We start from the raw sequence: 15,966 nt of genomic DNA, 5'->3' as shown, positions 1-15,966 counted from the left end.
GTTTGTCTAGAGGGTACAGCACTGACAGAGGGGGATAAGGAGCCCTGTTGAGAAGAAAGGAGGATACCATGAACCCTGCAGAATCTGCAAAGCAGAGGGGCTGGGCAGTGCTAACACACCAGCAAGTGCATTCAGTACAACTCTGCATTGAGCCATCATCACATTTGGCCTGACACTCCAAGGTAAAGCTCTTTGAGACATGTTGGTGGAAAGAGACAGAACCAGAGCTAAACAAATATTAGCTGTGTCCCACTTCCAGAAGTTCATCCCTGGTCTTTTCTATTGCTGGTACATTGTTCCTCTCCCCTCTGCAGGAATCAGCCCTGCCCACAGTTTCCTGCCAGTAGCTCTGCAAATTTGGCCATGCCCACATTGCTCCCTGCCCAGCTCTTCCCTGGATGGTACCAAAATTACACACCAGCAATCTGTCTTTATCTTCATTACGTAATGCATAAACCACGTATCCTTCACTTCCTTTACTAATTCAGTTGTCTCCCCTCTGTCTCCTGTCCTCTGCTGTGATTTTAAGAGCAGACACACCAAAGCTTCCATCTCCTGCTGCCCCAGCCTCTGCTGCCCCAGAGAAAGGAGAGGGATTCAGCCTCTGGGGGTGGTAATTGAGCTTTTCTCAGTGCAAACCCCAGGGTCTGGCACAAAACCCAATGCATGGGCAGTGGGCTTTCTGTGCTATTTATGATGCCTCAATGTCTGTGTTGTTCTTGCACTTTTGTGTAGTTCTGGCACATGTAAATGGTTATGTCTCCCTAGGAAGTGTGCTTTTTTACAATGTATCACACTTGCATTACCTTGAAGTGTTATAAAAGCAACTTTTTATCAAAGAATGGGAGCAGGCGCATCATGACCACCTCAAGTTTGCTGCTGGCATTTGCATTTACCCCCAGGAAATGCTTGAGCTCCCTCCTTCCCTCAAACATTCCTGCTCAGGCTGGGCAGTCCCTGAGCACAGATGATGTGTGTAGGAAACATTCATTCATGCTCTCAGCACTGAAAAACGAAAGCTTAAAAATGAGTAGATGTGTATCTGAACTAACCAGAGAGACAGGTGAGAAACCACAGCTGGGTGAGTGCTGTGAGAGGGGCTGCACTCCTGGAAGTTGTGACGGTGTTCACAGGGGTCCGAGGATGAGGGAAGAGATGAGGATCTGACTCCATGTTTCAGAAGGCTTGATTTATTATTTTATTATATATATTATATTAAAACTATACTAAAAGAATAGAAGAAAGGATTTTATCAGAAGGCTAGCTAAGGATAGAAGAAGAAGGAATGATAACAAAGGTTTGTGGCTCAGACTCTCTGTCTGAGCCAGCTGACTGTGATTGGCCATTAATTAGAAACAACCACCTAAGACCAATCACAGATGCACCTGTTGCATTCCACAGCAGCAGATAATCATTGTTTACATTTTGTTCCTGAGGCCTGTCAGCTTCTCAGGAGCAAAAATCCTAAGGAAAGGATTTTTCATAAAAGATGTCTCTGACATGAAAGTGGCCTCTCTTTTACTGAGGTCGTTCAGCAGGTAATGTCAAACCTGTATTTGCTTTCCTTTGTATTTGTTTTCCTTTTCTTCTGGTGACACAGTACAGAACTGTTGTGGTCAGGTGGAGAGCAGCCAGGTCTGCAGGAGCCTTGCAGATCTTCTCCTTGTGCTAGGATGTGGGATTTTCAGGGCACGGATCACTGTGGTGTCTGCTAGAACCAAGGGCTGGCCCTAACAACCCCATGGAACCTTCACAAAACTTTTAACAAGAGAGACTCCTATGCAACACAATTCACCATGTGAGAACATGGCCCTAATAGAAAAGCCTCATTAGTGTTCTAAAAGTTATAATTTCTAACAATTTCTAAAAATTTCTAAAAAGGATCAATATGAATATACTGCCCTATCGAGGTCAGACCAGTTGCAGAAAAGCTTTTGGAGTGGTTTCTACCAACAGAGGTAAAAGTTTTTTATTTAGCCTCTGATCCCTCCTTTCCCCACATGGAGAGTGGAAACACCTGGAAGTACAGCCCCACTTCTGATCACAACCGTGTGGGCACTGGAGCTCCTCCAGTCCCTGCAGGTTTGGGTGGGTATGGCTGCGATCTCCAGCTGCTCACCGAGGTGGGAGAGGACCTGCTCTCCCTTGCTGCTGGTTCTGGAGGAAATCAGGAGAACACAGGCTGGTTTTTCCCATGTATTCACAGGATGAAATACACCTTTTACCTAACCCACCTCCTGGTCTCCACCCAATCCATGAATGCAATCCAGCTGTTCCTCACTGCCTCTTTCTACCCCAATCTATTGCCCACCTTCCCTGGTCAGTGCCAGCTGCCCCCAGGGGTGGGTTTCATGTCAGCAGAGCCATGCAGCCTCCCTCTCCCCATCTCATTGATGCACTGTCATTTCCATTGGGACACTGGAAATGACTTTGCGGATCAGGAGACCTTTAAAATTAGTTAAAATTAATTAAATAGTTTGGGATAATCACCAATAAGTGTTTCAGAACATCCCAGATGAAGCTGCAGAGGAGCAGAAGGTGCAGTGCTGCTGCTCCTCAGCTGGCATTGCCACCAGGGTCTTTGCTGTTATTGACCTGCACTTGTTCATGGGGATTTTGCTGCTTGGCCAACTTAAACCAGCAGATTTTGGGTGTCACATCATCTCATCTTCCTCTCCAGCCCGGGTTTGCAAAAGAGCCTGCTCAGCAAAGACGGATTGCTGCGTGGGTTGCAGGAGGGCTGCATCTCACTGCCACGGACAGAAAGGAAACAACAGACAGGAAAAATCAAAGTTTTGCTGGAAGAGGAGAGGCTCTTGCTCTTCCTGAGGCCCTCAGTAATCCCTGCCTGGGTCATGCTGCCTGCAGGGCCCGGATGAGACCTTGGCTGTCACACAGAGCAGCTTCGCAGGACAGGGTGGAAAGCAGCTCAGGGCGTGGTGCAACCACGACTATTATTAATAGCATTTTTCATTAATCACATCCAAGATAATCATTAAACTATTGCCAAATAGTCAGTACAGACTTGGTATCAAACTGCTTATCACTTCAATCCCAGTTCAGGCTGGATGTGTGGATTAATAGCCGGAGCAGCTTGACACATTTGCAATTCTTTCAAAGTGAAAAATGTGACTCTGAATGCTACAAAAGTCCCAGCACTTGGGAGGATGCGATCACTTCCTTCTTCTCTGTTTTCCTCCCAATTGCATGATTATGAAAGAAACATCTGTTTTGAAGCGATCTGCAACAGAAAATTTTTGTTCCAGTAGGATTTTTAATGGACAGCTTCTGTTACAGAGTCTTGTTCTCCCCAGCCCTGTTTCTTCCCCTTTTTCTTTCGCTGAAAGATGAAAGAGAAAGGAAGAGGAGGAGAAAAAACTCAAGCAAACAAACCCCACTGCCCAGACTACAAATACAGACAGAAAAAGGGGCCACTGAGGTGTGGATGGTGTGAAACTCCACAGCTGAGCTGGCAGAGAATGTTTGCAATTCAGTTCTCTTTGAGAACATTTGATGTTGTGTATGTATGGATTTTTCTACATTTTGAACATATGAATGAATGTATTTTTCTACATTTTGAATGTAGGAATTTTTCTACATTTTGAATACTAAAAGAGTGATACAAATTTGACCTTTTTTTTATTTCCTCACCAGGGAATAATTCCTATTGTGTGGTAATCTTAGATGCAGTTAATCTGAAGCAACAATAATCAAGTATATTAATTATATATAAAAATAGGTATTGTTCTGTATCTGTGGTATTTTTGGATTCTCCCCAACTCTGTTCTTCTGCTGCAGAAGAGGAAACCTGTTGTTCTTTGGGAAGTCTTTGCATTCTGGTAGGCAGCTGGAAGAAAAAGCAAGTGAGAAGAAAAGCCTCAGGCACTGCAGCCAACACATAAGACCAGTTCTACTTTGTGAGAGGCTGAAATGTCAGTACAGAAGGCCACTGAGTGCTATCAGCTGCTCTGCTGTTTGCAGCATTTATGAGAGACCATGCCAAGCAGCAAAAACTGTGGAAGAGGATCCTGGATTTTGGTGCACCATTATCTACAGACTGAAAATGAGATGCAGGAATCTCAAGCCTGAGAGAAAACGACAGTGAAAAGGAAATTGGCTGCACAGCAGAACACAGGGGTGGGCTGGTCACTCCCTGCACGAAGCAGGAGGGAAGGAGGCCAGGATGAGCTGCTTGGGAAGGGAGCAAAGCTCCTCCTCAAGGAGCAGCTGCCCTTGGTGGTGGCTCTGCATGGGCTCCTTGACCACTGGTGCTACCAAGCAGCTCCTTGGGTCCAATCCAAATCCACATGCAACCAGCACCTGCCTCCTGATTGTTTTTGGTGATGCTGCAACAAAGAAACGAAGCATCACTGTGAGAGGAGTGGCAGATTTGTCTCTACGAACAAGCTGTGGGTCTGCTGGTAGATAAAATTAGCACTGGGAGATAAAAGAAACAATGGGAAGGATTCCACTGATTGATGAATGGAAAAAGATCTTTGCTTTTACAAATAAACTTTAGGTTTGTTGATAAGTGAAATTAGACATTGAAAGGGGAAAGAAACAATGGGGAAGAAAAACCCCTAAATTCCATAAGAATTAAAAATTAAAAGGGAGGGTTATACATTAGAGGGCAATCTCTGGTATCAGGCATTCTGGGCAGTCTGTACCTCCCAAGTACCTCACCCAATGGGGAAAGAGAGAAGGGAAATGTGCCCAAGGAAATTGGGATAAAAAGGAGTCTATGTCCTCCAAAAATTTGAGAGATCCCAGGGGAATGCCCCATGGCCTCTCCCTTTATTTGAATAAAGTAAAAGGTCTCCTCTGTCTCCTTTTTGGACATAAACCTCTGATGTTTGTGGATTAATTTTCCTAACAACTTCCTAGGCCAAATAAATAAATACATTTTAAAAAATCTCTTCCTATAGAAAACCAGAAATATTTTCAGGTCATACAGTTTTTCATAGGGGAAAGACCTACCTACCCCCACAATATTTTTCTTGGATATGTGCTATTTGTTCAGCATCCCAGCAGTTAAAAGGGTTTAAAAATAATGCAGACTTTCTGGTGTCATTCAGATTTTTGGTCATCTTCCTCTGTGAGACAGAAGCAGGACAAAACATGATCATCTAAAATAAAAATGGCATGGCAGGGAGACCCTTTTGGAATAGGTTGGCCAATGAACCAGAGCTGTTAAAAAACTCACCTGCTTTCCAAGACCAAAGTGAAACACTTCTGAAATATGGGTATGAAAAGATTCTTTCTGAATTAGTTACTTGGTAAATGAATTTTTTTTTTAAAGATGCCCTGAAAGAATAAAACATGACAGATATTTGATCCAGTGGCAGACTGCTAAGCTATAAATTTGTCAAACCACAACTTTCTTTCCAGATACCCATTGTTTGTTTGGCCCAATTTGTTTTCTGTCCATCAGACTGGAATCTCTTTTTTAATCAGCTGTATCATTCCAGCTGTCTGGAATACTTCTGGAAATACTTCTCTGTGGAAGGAGAAGTATTTTGGGAGAAGTGGAGCATGCTCTGAGTAACCTTGGGAGTGGTTTTAACCAATACCCAGAGCTAGGATGGGGAATTTCAGTATGAATTTTAACAGTACAAGTGCACTTTAGGCAGTGACCTTTGCTTTTCCCACATTCCAAAGGGAATATGTGCCCTATAGTCTTGAATGTTTTTGTAGGAGTGCAGCTGACATTTGCAGGTGACAATTTTCCATATTCATAAACAATTTTTGATATCCAGGCATTGATTCCTGTTCAGGGATCAGGGCTGGTACAGACCAGGTTCTGCTGTGTCGAGTGAAAATATGAAGAGGTTCCTTAAAACTGGCAAGTGTATTAGTTGGAAGAAAAAATGAATCAAGACATGAAAAGTATTGATTTTCTTTGTATTTTTTTCCATCTCTCTTTAAATCTTTGCTTCAATTCTTTTCTGGCTATAAATGTGGTGTTTTAATATTTTGGTAACTAGATGTGTGACCTAGGCCACCTCCATTCTCTTTAGCCATTTTCTCCCACCAGCCTCCTCCTTGCATTTTAGAAGAAATAACAATCAGTTGCAGGAAACTCCTCAAAAGCCCCCCAGGTCTAAGCAGATTTACTATCTGTAAAACTTTCTCTATGCAAGCATTGGTCCAGCAGTGTGAAACAGCAGAGCATGGCCATAAATTGGTTTTTTTTTTTGGCTTTTGGAGGACTCAGGTAGATGATTCAATGCTTTATTACATTGGGCTTTGCATGTGTGGGTCCAGATTTTTTAGGATAGGCACCAAAATCCCTGCAAACGAAGCAGGGTAAGCAATTCAATTCCTTAAAGATGAGTTAATCTTAGATGGGGTTCAGCCATGAACTCAAAGAAAACCTGCATATCTCATGCTCCATGGTCAACCCCAGCCTGCCCAAACTCTGTAACACAGCCCAAAATGCTCAGGCTCCACAATAAATTTTGTGTGTTACCCAGCACCTCTGAAAGCCTGTAGCATGTGCTTTATGTGCTCCAGCACACTGCCACACCAGAAGGGGGAAAAAAATAAAGAAAAGAGAAAAACGTATGCCAAAATCTGAGTTCCAACGGGTTTTTAGCCATAAAGAAGACCATACATGTCTTCAGAGAAGAAACAGTCTGGAAAACTAGAAAACATAGAAAGCCGTAGGCAAGAAGTCCCTTTTCTTTTCATCAAACTGCTTCCCTCCATTGCCACTTTATTTCTTCTGCCTTTAACCTCCCTGGGGGACAATCATGCACGTCAGCCTCCCTCACATCACACACTTCTTTTTCTTTAGCATCCTCAAAGCAAATTGGAGATTACTTTGCAGATTGGTGTTGGGAATGAAGTGCTCGCACATGCTGCCATGCAAACACCTGCACAGGCTCCTGTGGCATCTGTGCTGCTCCTCCTTGCATTTCCACTGACTTTGTGGCTGCATTTCTGGCAACAAATTATCTAGAAGTGGAAAATCAAGAAAGGGTTAATTTAAAAAAATAAACAAAACAAACTTTGCCTTGTTTGCAGTGATTTTGCATCAGTTTCCATGGAAATGGAAGTAGAACAAGCCAAGAGCAGTGGTGTAGCCAACTTCAGCTGCTGGCTTCTAGTTCTTGCTCCTGTTTCCATGGAAATAGATGCCAAATCAGCAAAAAATAAGGTAACTTGTTTTAAGATAGTAGAGTTTTAAAGGCTTGTCCTTATTTAACCTCAGTCAGGAAGATAGCTGGTGAGGGGAGGCAGCCAGCAGCTCAATGAAAACTTTCAGAGGCTCTTTCAGCAGCTGACTGCTTGTTGAACTCTGCAGAGAGTGAATTCACAGGGCAGCCACCCATCTCCAGAAACATTCTGCAACTTTCCTGCCCTTTGTAAATAGCATTTTCCTCTTGGCATGGAGAGTCACAGCAGCCTGTGGGGGCCCAAGCCAACCCCTCTTTGCAAGGCACCCTGCAAGTGCCTCCCTGGGCTGCCTTTGCCTCCCAGAGCTCAGAAATGGATGTGCTTTTCCCAGCTGCAATGTGCAAACGATTCCCATTCCAAGTTCTGTTTCTACCTATGGAGAGAGAAGCAAAGGAGCGTTAGCTGGGGGAATTCCTGGCTGTGTTTTACAACAAACACCCAACTTTCTTCTTTTCCTGATCCACGAGGGCAAAATTTCACTGAGATAAAAGAAGTTGGCCACAACCTTGCTTATAGCAAAACGTGGATGGGAAAGCAGAACTGAATCCAAGCAGAAAAAATACCCAAAAACCTGCTGTAATTTCAAGAACAGAAATTTCATCCAAAGCTCATTTCATTAAAAGAAACTTTAATAGAAAGCTATTTCAGGGTTGGCTTTTGATCCTCAGCTCCTGCTGTGATGGGACTGTCTGTGGGGAAGAGAATTTCTTGGTGGGAAGTTGTGTGAAGACAGAGATGAGAATCCCATCCTCAGCCCCATCGTTCTTTGAATTGCTCTTGAATTGTGATTGTTGCCAGCCTTCCTCCACCTCTCTCTACCCCCACAACCCCTTTGCTTATTGGGCATCTCTTTATGAGCTGCAGAGACACCCTTAGACAAGGGATCACATCACAGGCCACTCGTGGCCCCTTTTTTGGTAGCAGAATATATCTGAAAGCCATAAGTGTGGGTATATGTTTAAAAAAAAAAAAAATTCTTGGCTGGCATTTGTGGTGAAGTAAATGCAATTCTAATGAGGCATTCCTTCATTTGCAGCATTACATTTTTGCTTTTAGGGACATAAAATCTGCTCTTGCAAGGGCACATGCTTTGCTTCACACACGAAGAATATTCCCTTGGGCTGCTGGGTGAGTAAATAAATGAAAAGTGCAGGCCAAACTAATTTTAAAGAAGTGAATCAGGTCTAGACTGGGGCCTCACTGTCGTTAATTTTAGGTATTACAAGGAATGTGCTCATTTTCTGACTGGTTTCTGTGGATCTTCTTTGAAGAAAACCCAAGAAACATCCAGCCCTTCAAGAAATTGCCAAAAAAAGATAGACTTCTTTTGCATAACGAACACTTAAACACATGGGAGGTTTTTTTCTTTTCCATTTTGACAGGACGCATTGTCTTAAAAGTCGTGAAACTTTCTCCAGTTGCTCTATCAGACATTTATTGCTGCTGTTGCTGCTGTGATGTGATTTCTTTGTGGCTGTTTTTGAGCTGTTGAGATCCTTTTTGAGGAGGGAAACCCAGGGCTGTGTTACTTATGATCCTCCAGGACACTTCACTGACATTTACCCTGGAAAAGCTTTGGCTTTTTCTCTAATGGCAAAAAAAAATATATATATAATATCAGGGAAGCAATGGAAAGTAAGCTCACACATTTCAAGGGTGGATGTGGGAGGTGGAGCTGAGAGCACCACTGCTCCCCAGGTGTTTGTAATTCAGCTTTCAGTGTACTTTTTGGACTCTCCATTACACAACAGTTCATCATCCCCTTCCAGGAGGCTTCCAGGCCTCCAGGTCAGTAACCTGCACAAACGTCATCCCCTCCAGCTCTCCGTGGTTAAATCATCACTCCAGGAGGAAAAACAGGAGCTATCTGCCAGCTCTTCTGCAAGCAGCTCAAAGCACCATGGCACAGCTCAAAGGATCATGAGAATGAACTAGAGAACAACAGGCTGTGGAGCCAAAACTGAGATCAAGCAAAAAAAAAAAAAAAAAGAGAGAGAGAACAAGGTCTGACATGAGGTGTGTGTAGCAAAAGAATTACACACATGCACTTTTCTGTGAGTTTCATAATGCTGGCAGATCCCTGGAGTGTGCTGTCAGCTTTGTCCTGGAAATCCAGCTCTTCCAGCCCTCCCAGTCCTGCCCTGGTGTCCCCAGGAGGCTGTGGCAGGTGGGCACAGAACAAGGTGTGGCAGGAGGGGTGGAGGGTTCCAAGCAAGCACAGGCTGTGCTCTGCTCTTTCTGTGGAGTGACTGCTCCCAGAGCACAGGCTGCTCCCACCAGGAGGGAAAATCTCATGGGGGAGTAGAGCAGCAGCCAGCAGGGGCAGGGAGGCGTCACCCTGGGGAACTCCTTCTATGGGCCCTGGTCAAAAATCACTGTACATGGTGCCTTGGTTGGGAAAGACAGGAGTCTGCTGAGGAAGGCAGGAGCCTTCCCTGAAATGGAGAATGTAAACTCTCCTTACTCCTCTGAATTGCTATAAATTTTAAATTAAGGGGCTCTCAGGCAAAAATATGGGTGCAGGAAATAGCAGTTCTTTAATAGGGAAGGAAATAAAAGGATAAAATAAACAATGCAGTACACTAGAACAACACTGACAGAGTCAGAACCCAACCTGACACCCTGTGGGTCAGGGTGTTGGTGGCAGTCCCATTGGAATTGTGGCTGCAGCCCTCCTGCAGTGTCAGGGGTGGCTCTGTTGGAGCAAGGGGGATCTGTAGAGAAGGATGTATTCTTCCTCTGAGGATCCAGTGGGAGAAGAGGCAGCTGCTGTTCCTGTGGGGAATCCAGTGGAGAAGCTGTGTTGGTATTCCAGAATCTCCAGATTATATCTGGGTAGGAATGCTTGGCTCCTCCCTCTGGGCTCACATCTCCCAATGGGATGCTGCAGTTCTTATCAGCCATGCAGTGACATTCAATAGCTGTTATCAGCAATGTCCCCTCCCGAGGGAGGTGTGAATGTGGTCACTCAGGGAGAGAGATTAAGCAAACTTCCCACTTGACAAAGGTAATCTGCCATATTGATGGTAATGGAAAACATCTTGCCTTGCAGTCTGGAACACGTGGAAACCTCCTCCCAGAGACACCTGGAAAAGCTGAGTGGGGACTGAATAACTTGTAAAACCACAATCACTCCATCCCTGCTGGTTCCCTGTGCTGGGCAGGGGGAGATGGACAGACAGATTGCTGCAACCTCCTGGGGCTGACACCACAGGGTGCTCCTGTCCTGATCCCTGAGCTTGGCAGGACATCCTTTCTTCCTGGCTCTGGTCTCAGGTTATCATCCACCTCAACTCCAGCTCCATCTCCAGGATCCTCCTTGCTCTCCCAGCTTTTTGGGGAGGTCAGGGTGGGCAGGCATGACACCTTGAGCTGTGAGAGCCCCCTCTGCAGCTGAGACAGGCAGCTAGCAAAGAGCAAATGTGAGCAGTGAAGCAGCACAACTGCTCTGCTCGAGAGCTCAGTGTTGGCTGGGATGTGACCTTTGCCCAGCCATCTCAGGGACCCTTAATGCTTGGGAGTTTTCCCAGTGTCTGCAAAATTTCTTAGGTTAGTTTAAAGTCTAATTTGTCCTTCAGTGACAGAGTCATGCAATTTTTTTTTCTCCTCCTCCATCCATGACTAGATAAGGCTGCCTTGTGTATGGCTTGCATGATGTACCTGTACAGATTTCTTTATTTTATTTTATTGTCTGTACTAATGATTTTAATCATGGAGGTTTTTGCTTTGGAAATGGAAGGCCTGTAGCTTTCACAGCACAGATGGGAGATAAAAGCACTATAATCACAGAGTGCGATCAATGAGACTTTTTCCAGGAAGATGCTAAAGGCATTATTTGGCATTAACAAAGAAAGGGATAATTAGAAAATAGGCAGAGAAGCCTTTATTCCTGTAATTAATTTCAAAGTTGGAAGTTCCCTAGTGCTTTTCTGTTCAAAAGTGACAGCATATGAGCCATTGCAAAGGAGATGTGTATTAATCATAAATCAGAAACAGGGAGGAAATTGAAACCTGTGTTTCCACTGACTTTAAAAAGAAAAAGCTGCTGCCTGGACTTAATGTGTATTCTGACTGTATGTGAAGGAAAAAACAATTATAAATAGTTATTGACACATTACATGAAAGGCAAGAGGAGGATGTAGCCAAACTTGGTTTCCTGGGAGACTGGGCAGTCCTTTCCAGAGTAAAAATAATGCTCAGGAGTCACTTTGATAGCTTGAGGCTGTGCCTATGTTTGCAGCTGCTTTTTTTCTGCACTAATTTTCTACAATTGCTCTCAGTCCCACTGAGGGCCACAGTGATGAAGGAACTGTTCAGCAAACTTCCTCTGCCTCCCTTCATTTTACCACTGTCAAAACTGTTTCTGACTGAGAAATAAGAAATGAGTGGCTCTGCTTTGGGAATGCCAGCAGCCACAGCCATCTTGCTTACAGCCTTCTCCCATCTGTATCTTCAGCTTTAACAGGCAAACTGAACATCTTCCCCGGGGTAAGATCAAAAATTAGCAAAGGAAAAAGGCACGCACAGCTTTCTGTGTGGTTTTTTCCCCTTCTGTCCCCTAGTCCGTGGCTGTTGTCCCCATCATCACATCCAGAGGTGAGACATGAATTGGTGCAATGTCCAGCTGGTGAAGGCACCAGCCTTGCTACAAGGGTGAGGCTGGAGACCTCCAGCACTGATGGTTTTTACTAAGAAACACTGGATCCCCTCAAGACAACTGATGTTGCAAACAGAGCCACATGTTTAGTTTTTTTTATTTATTTTTTTTTTAAATATGGACAGCTTTACAATTAGTTTTTTATTTCAGTGTGGGTTGAACTCATATTGTTGGCTTTGTATCATGGCAGGCTTGGCTGATGACTGGTGTAGGTGAGCATAACACGCATGGTGCCTCCTCACACCATGAGGAATTCACAGCCTACACACACTTGCAAATTCCTATTTGTGTAATTTTGGGGTTGACTCCAGAACAATTGTTCAGTCAGCTGCACTGTAGCATATATGTATTTATATATACAATCATTCACATTGTAAAATTTTGCATGTGCACACACACACAGTCGCACTCACACACATACACACACATACACACATACACACACGCACACACTCTCTCTCTCTCTCGCTTTCTTTAATGATTTTTTCACTTATTTGCTCACAAGGTTGGTTAGATCACTTCACTTACATTCCTCTCCAGCTTTCTCTAGCTTTAGACCTGCAGGCAGGTGAACTTGGCATTTTACTTTACAACAGGATCAAAAAAATTGCATAAAGGTAAGAGGATTACATACAGGTTCTATATGGTTTTATTTTTTCGGAGTTCATTCAAGGACAATCCTCCTTTTAGGTCCCATTCCTAAAGTTTCTTTGCTTAAAGGAGAGAAATATGTACATAAGCTTATCACAGAGCTCTACCCAGCATTTCACAATGTGCAGTTGGCATTTGCTGGTGGCAGCACTGGTGGAGCTCTCTGTGTTTCCCAATGCACGGAGAGAGTGTTTGAAACAACAGTTTTCTTTTCTATTACTTGTTAATTTCCATATTCTCTTCTCATTGCATGAGCTCCAAGCTCTCAAGCAAGTGGTGCTATTTAAGTTCTCCTGGAAATACTTCTTACACATGCAGGAATAGAAAAAAATGATCTGCATGTCCCTGGCAGAAATATCTTCTGAAACCGCTAATGGTTTTCTTACCTCACAGCTATATCCAGGGAATGTTCCTGCATTTACCACTCCAAATCACTGCAGAGATGGCTTAACTCAAGGCAGACAAGATGTTCTTCTCCTTCCAATGAAATTATTTTCTCCTGATGTGTGTCCTTCAGTCTCATTTTTGAACATAACCTGGGAAAATCACCCCAATCACTGTCAGTAGTTAGTCTTTAGCCAGTGGTTGTAAAGCAAATCTTTTTCTTTTACCCATTTATCTTTTCAGAGAAAAAAGTTTATTAACTTTGATAGGAGAAACTTTAAAGTTTTAATTGTATGAATAATTTTAGAAGGTAGCTCTAATTACTTTTGATTTATAATTAAAAATCAAGTTTGCAGAAAGGCATACATATGAATGTCAAATATCTAAAATATCTTAAGAAGGTACGGAATAAGACAAAGGAAAAAAGCTCCAAAATTACAATTTTCCAGAACATTTAGATTTCATACTAACACAGGCAAAAATACTTGCTTAGAATACAACTTAAAGATGTGACAGGACACAATGTCATCCTTTACAGCCCACGTAAGATATGTTATGATGCACTGCAATGACTGCAAAACAAAAAACTTTGAAGACAACTTAGTAATACCTTGATTAATGCAAATTTTATGAAACATTCCAAAGGATATTAACATGTACTCAAATTTTATCCCTCGTTGGCAAATGTAAATGTAACATTTGGCTAAATAATTGTCAAAATTTCCACATTCAAAACCTTTCAGTAGCTGATTAGACTGCGGAATTAACTTTTGTGTAAATCTTCCTGAACCTTTTGATTAGCTTCCCAATTGTCACTGGGAATTTATAATAAAAATTACAGCAGCAGGCTTAAAATTATTTGAACATGCCTAGAGCTAAGAGCCAGCTAAATTGAAATCTTTTTAGTTATTGGAGTATTCCTGTTCTTCGCTCCTCTAGAGAAGACAGAGCCACATTTTAGCTTGTCCTAGAAAGGAGTCCAGCTTGACTGCAGGCAATTCCAGCCTGTGAAGAGACCCAAAATAGACACCTGGCTCATTCCCAAGCCATAGTTTCCAAGTGAACCAGCTCCCAGCTCAGTCTCTCAGCGATCTCTCACTCACACAGAGACAGGCTCTGCCACACCATTCATGCTCAGCAGCGTGTTAGTCCTCAATTAATAACACAGGCTACACCCAGAATCAGGCGTTTATCCCTTGTGAACAGGTTTAACACAACCTAGATCTCCAAAATGGCCTCTCTTTGTGGAGACAGACCTCATTTGCTGTAACCCCTCGACTGTGGCTGTCCTATATTGGCTCTGTTGGACTATTAAAAACCCTCTCTTTCCGCCCAAGTCACCCCAGCACTGCCCTGGCCAGCAGCACCAGGAGATCTGTGTGGGATTCACAGCCCATGGGCTGTCCCAAGGTGCTCCCACCTCATCCACATCATCTGACACATCTTCACCAACTGTTGGCAAGGTGTTTTGGACTTCCGAGCAAGAAAAAAAAAAATTAAATTCATGGTTTTCTTAGCTGTGAAAGGGAAATTAGTTCCTTACCCACTCCTCCTTCCAGGCCGGGATATGACTCAGATCCTGGTAGTTTAAGGATGATCAGAGCCGATGCTGGATTTCTTTTGTGAGATGCGTCGTAGCTGTACTAAATGCTGGGGATAAAATTACCTTCTGCTGCAGGACTTCTTCCTGTAGCTGGAGGTAGATTGCTTTTCATCTGGACTTCAGTCAAATTCACAGTTTTATGACTTCCCATCGAATGCAATCTAAAATTCATGTAAAAATACTAAAAGGAGCATACTCGTGCAACTTCGGCAGTGCTGATAATTGGGGGATTGTCACCATGATATTTTATGAAAAATCCCTTCACCGGGATTTTTCTCCTGAGAAGCTGAGAAGCCTCAGAAAAGAAATGTAAACAATAATTATCTGATAGCTTGGAATGTGGTTTGGAGGTTGCTTACCCACAGGTGCATCTTTGATTGGTTCCATGTGAATTGTTTTTACTTAATGGCCAATCCCAGTCCAGCTGTGTTGGTCGGTCATGAGTTTTTATTATTCATTCTTGTCTAGTTTTCTGATGTCTCCTTTCTCTTTCTTTAGTACAGTTTTAATTAATATAATATAATATAATATAATATAATATAATATAATATAATATAATATAATATAATATAATATAATATAATATAATATAATATAATATAATATAATATAATATAATATAATATAATATAATATAATATAATATAATATAATATAATATAATATAATATAATATAATATAATATAATATAATATAATATAATATATCATCCTTCTGAGAATTTGGAGTCAATTCTCATCTCTCACCTCATCGTGGGGACCCTCAACACCACAACAATTGGTGACCACAGGGGATGTACATCAGGGACAATCCTTTCGGAAAGGTTTACATTTCTGCTCAGCTTCCAAATGAAAAATATCACAAGGAAACACGGGGTTATTTGTGGTGCTAACAATGCATATTTTTGAGGGTCTCTGGTTTCCTGTGGTGCCCCATCCTTAGGGCACTTCATTGTGAACGTGCTGGCACACATCCTTTTCCCAAGCCCAAAGCCACCTGGCAGCTACAGCAGGAAGAATGAAAAGCAACATCCCACTTTCCACAGTAAATTCTCAACCTATGCACGATTTGTTGTAGCAATCTACCCATTTGCTCTCCTGCAGGGATAAATTACTGGTGTCTGGGCTATGCTGTGGAAGGAGAAAGATTTCATAATAAGCCCATAGCTTATGTTCCAAAGCATGAAGGTTTCTGCTTTATTTTAAAGCATGGGAATATCTAAAGCAATATTCTCCCCATGTAGACTTAAAATAATTTTGAAAGCCATAGTCTTATTTTCCCTCTGAATTTGCCTTTAACTTAAATTAAACATACAAGCGTGCATCTCATAGAAAAAAAAATTAAAAATAATAATTATTCTTTTTCAGTACCTGGCTTAAAATACTTAGCAAGTTCATTGATTTTTCAGAAGGCTGGAACTGAGCACAGTCTGAACAACTGGTATCTCCTGAGGCATTTTGAATAGAATATCCCAAAGCAGAGCACTCACTA

The sequence above is a fragment of the Melospiza melodia genome, chromosome 2 (genome assembly GCF_035770615.1).
Source record: "Melospiza melodia melodia isolate bMelMel2 chromosome 2, bMelMel2.pri, whole genome shotgun sequence".
In the NCBI taxonomy this organism is placed as follows: Eukaryota; Metazoa; Chordata; class Aves; order Passeriformes; family Passerellidae; genus Melospiza; species Melospiza melodia.
Note: the sequence above shows the minus strand (reverse complement) of the source record.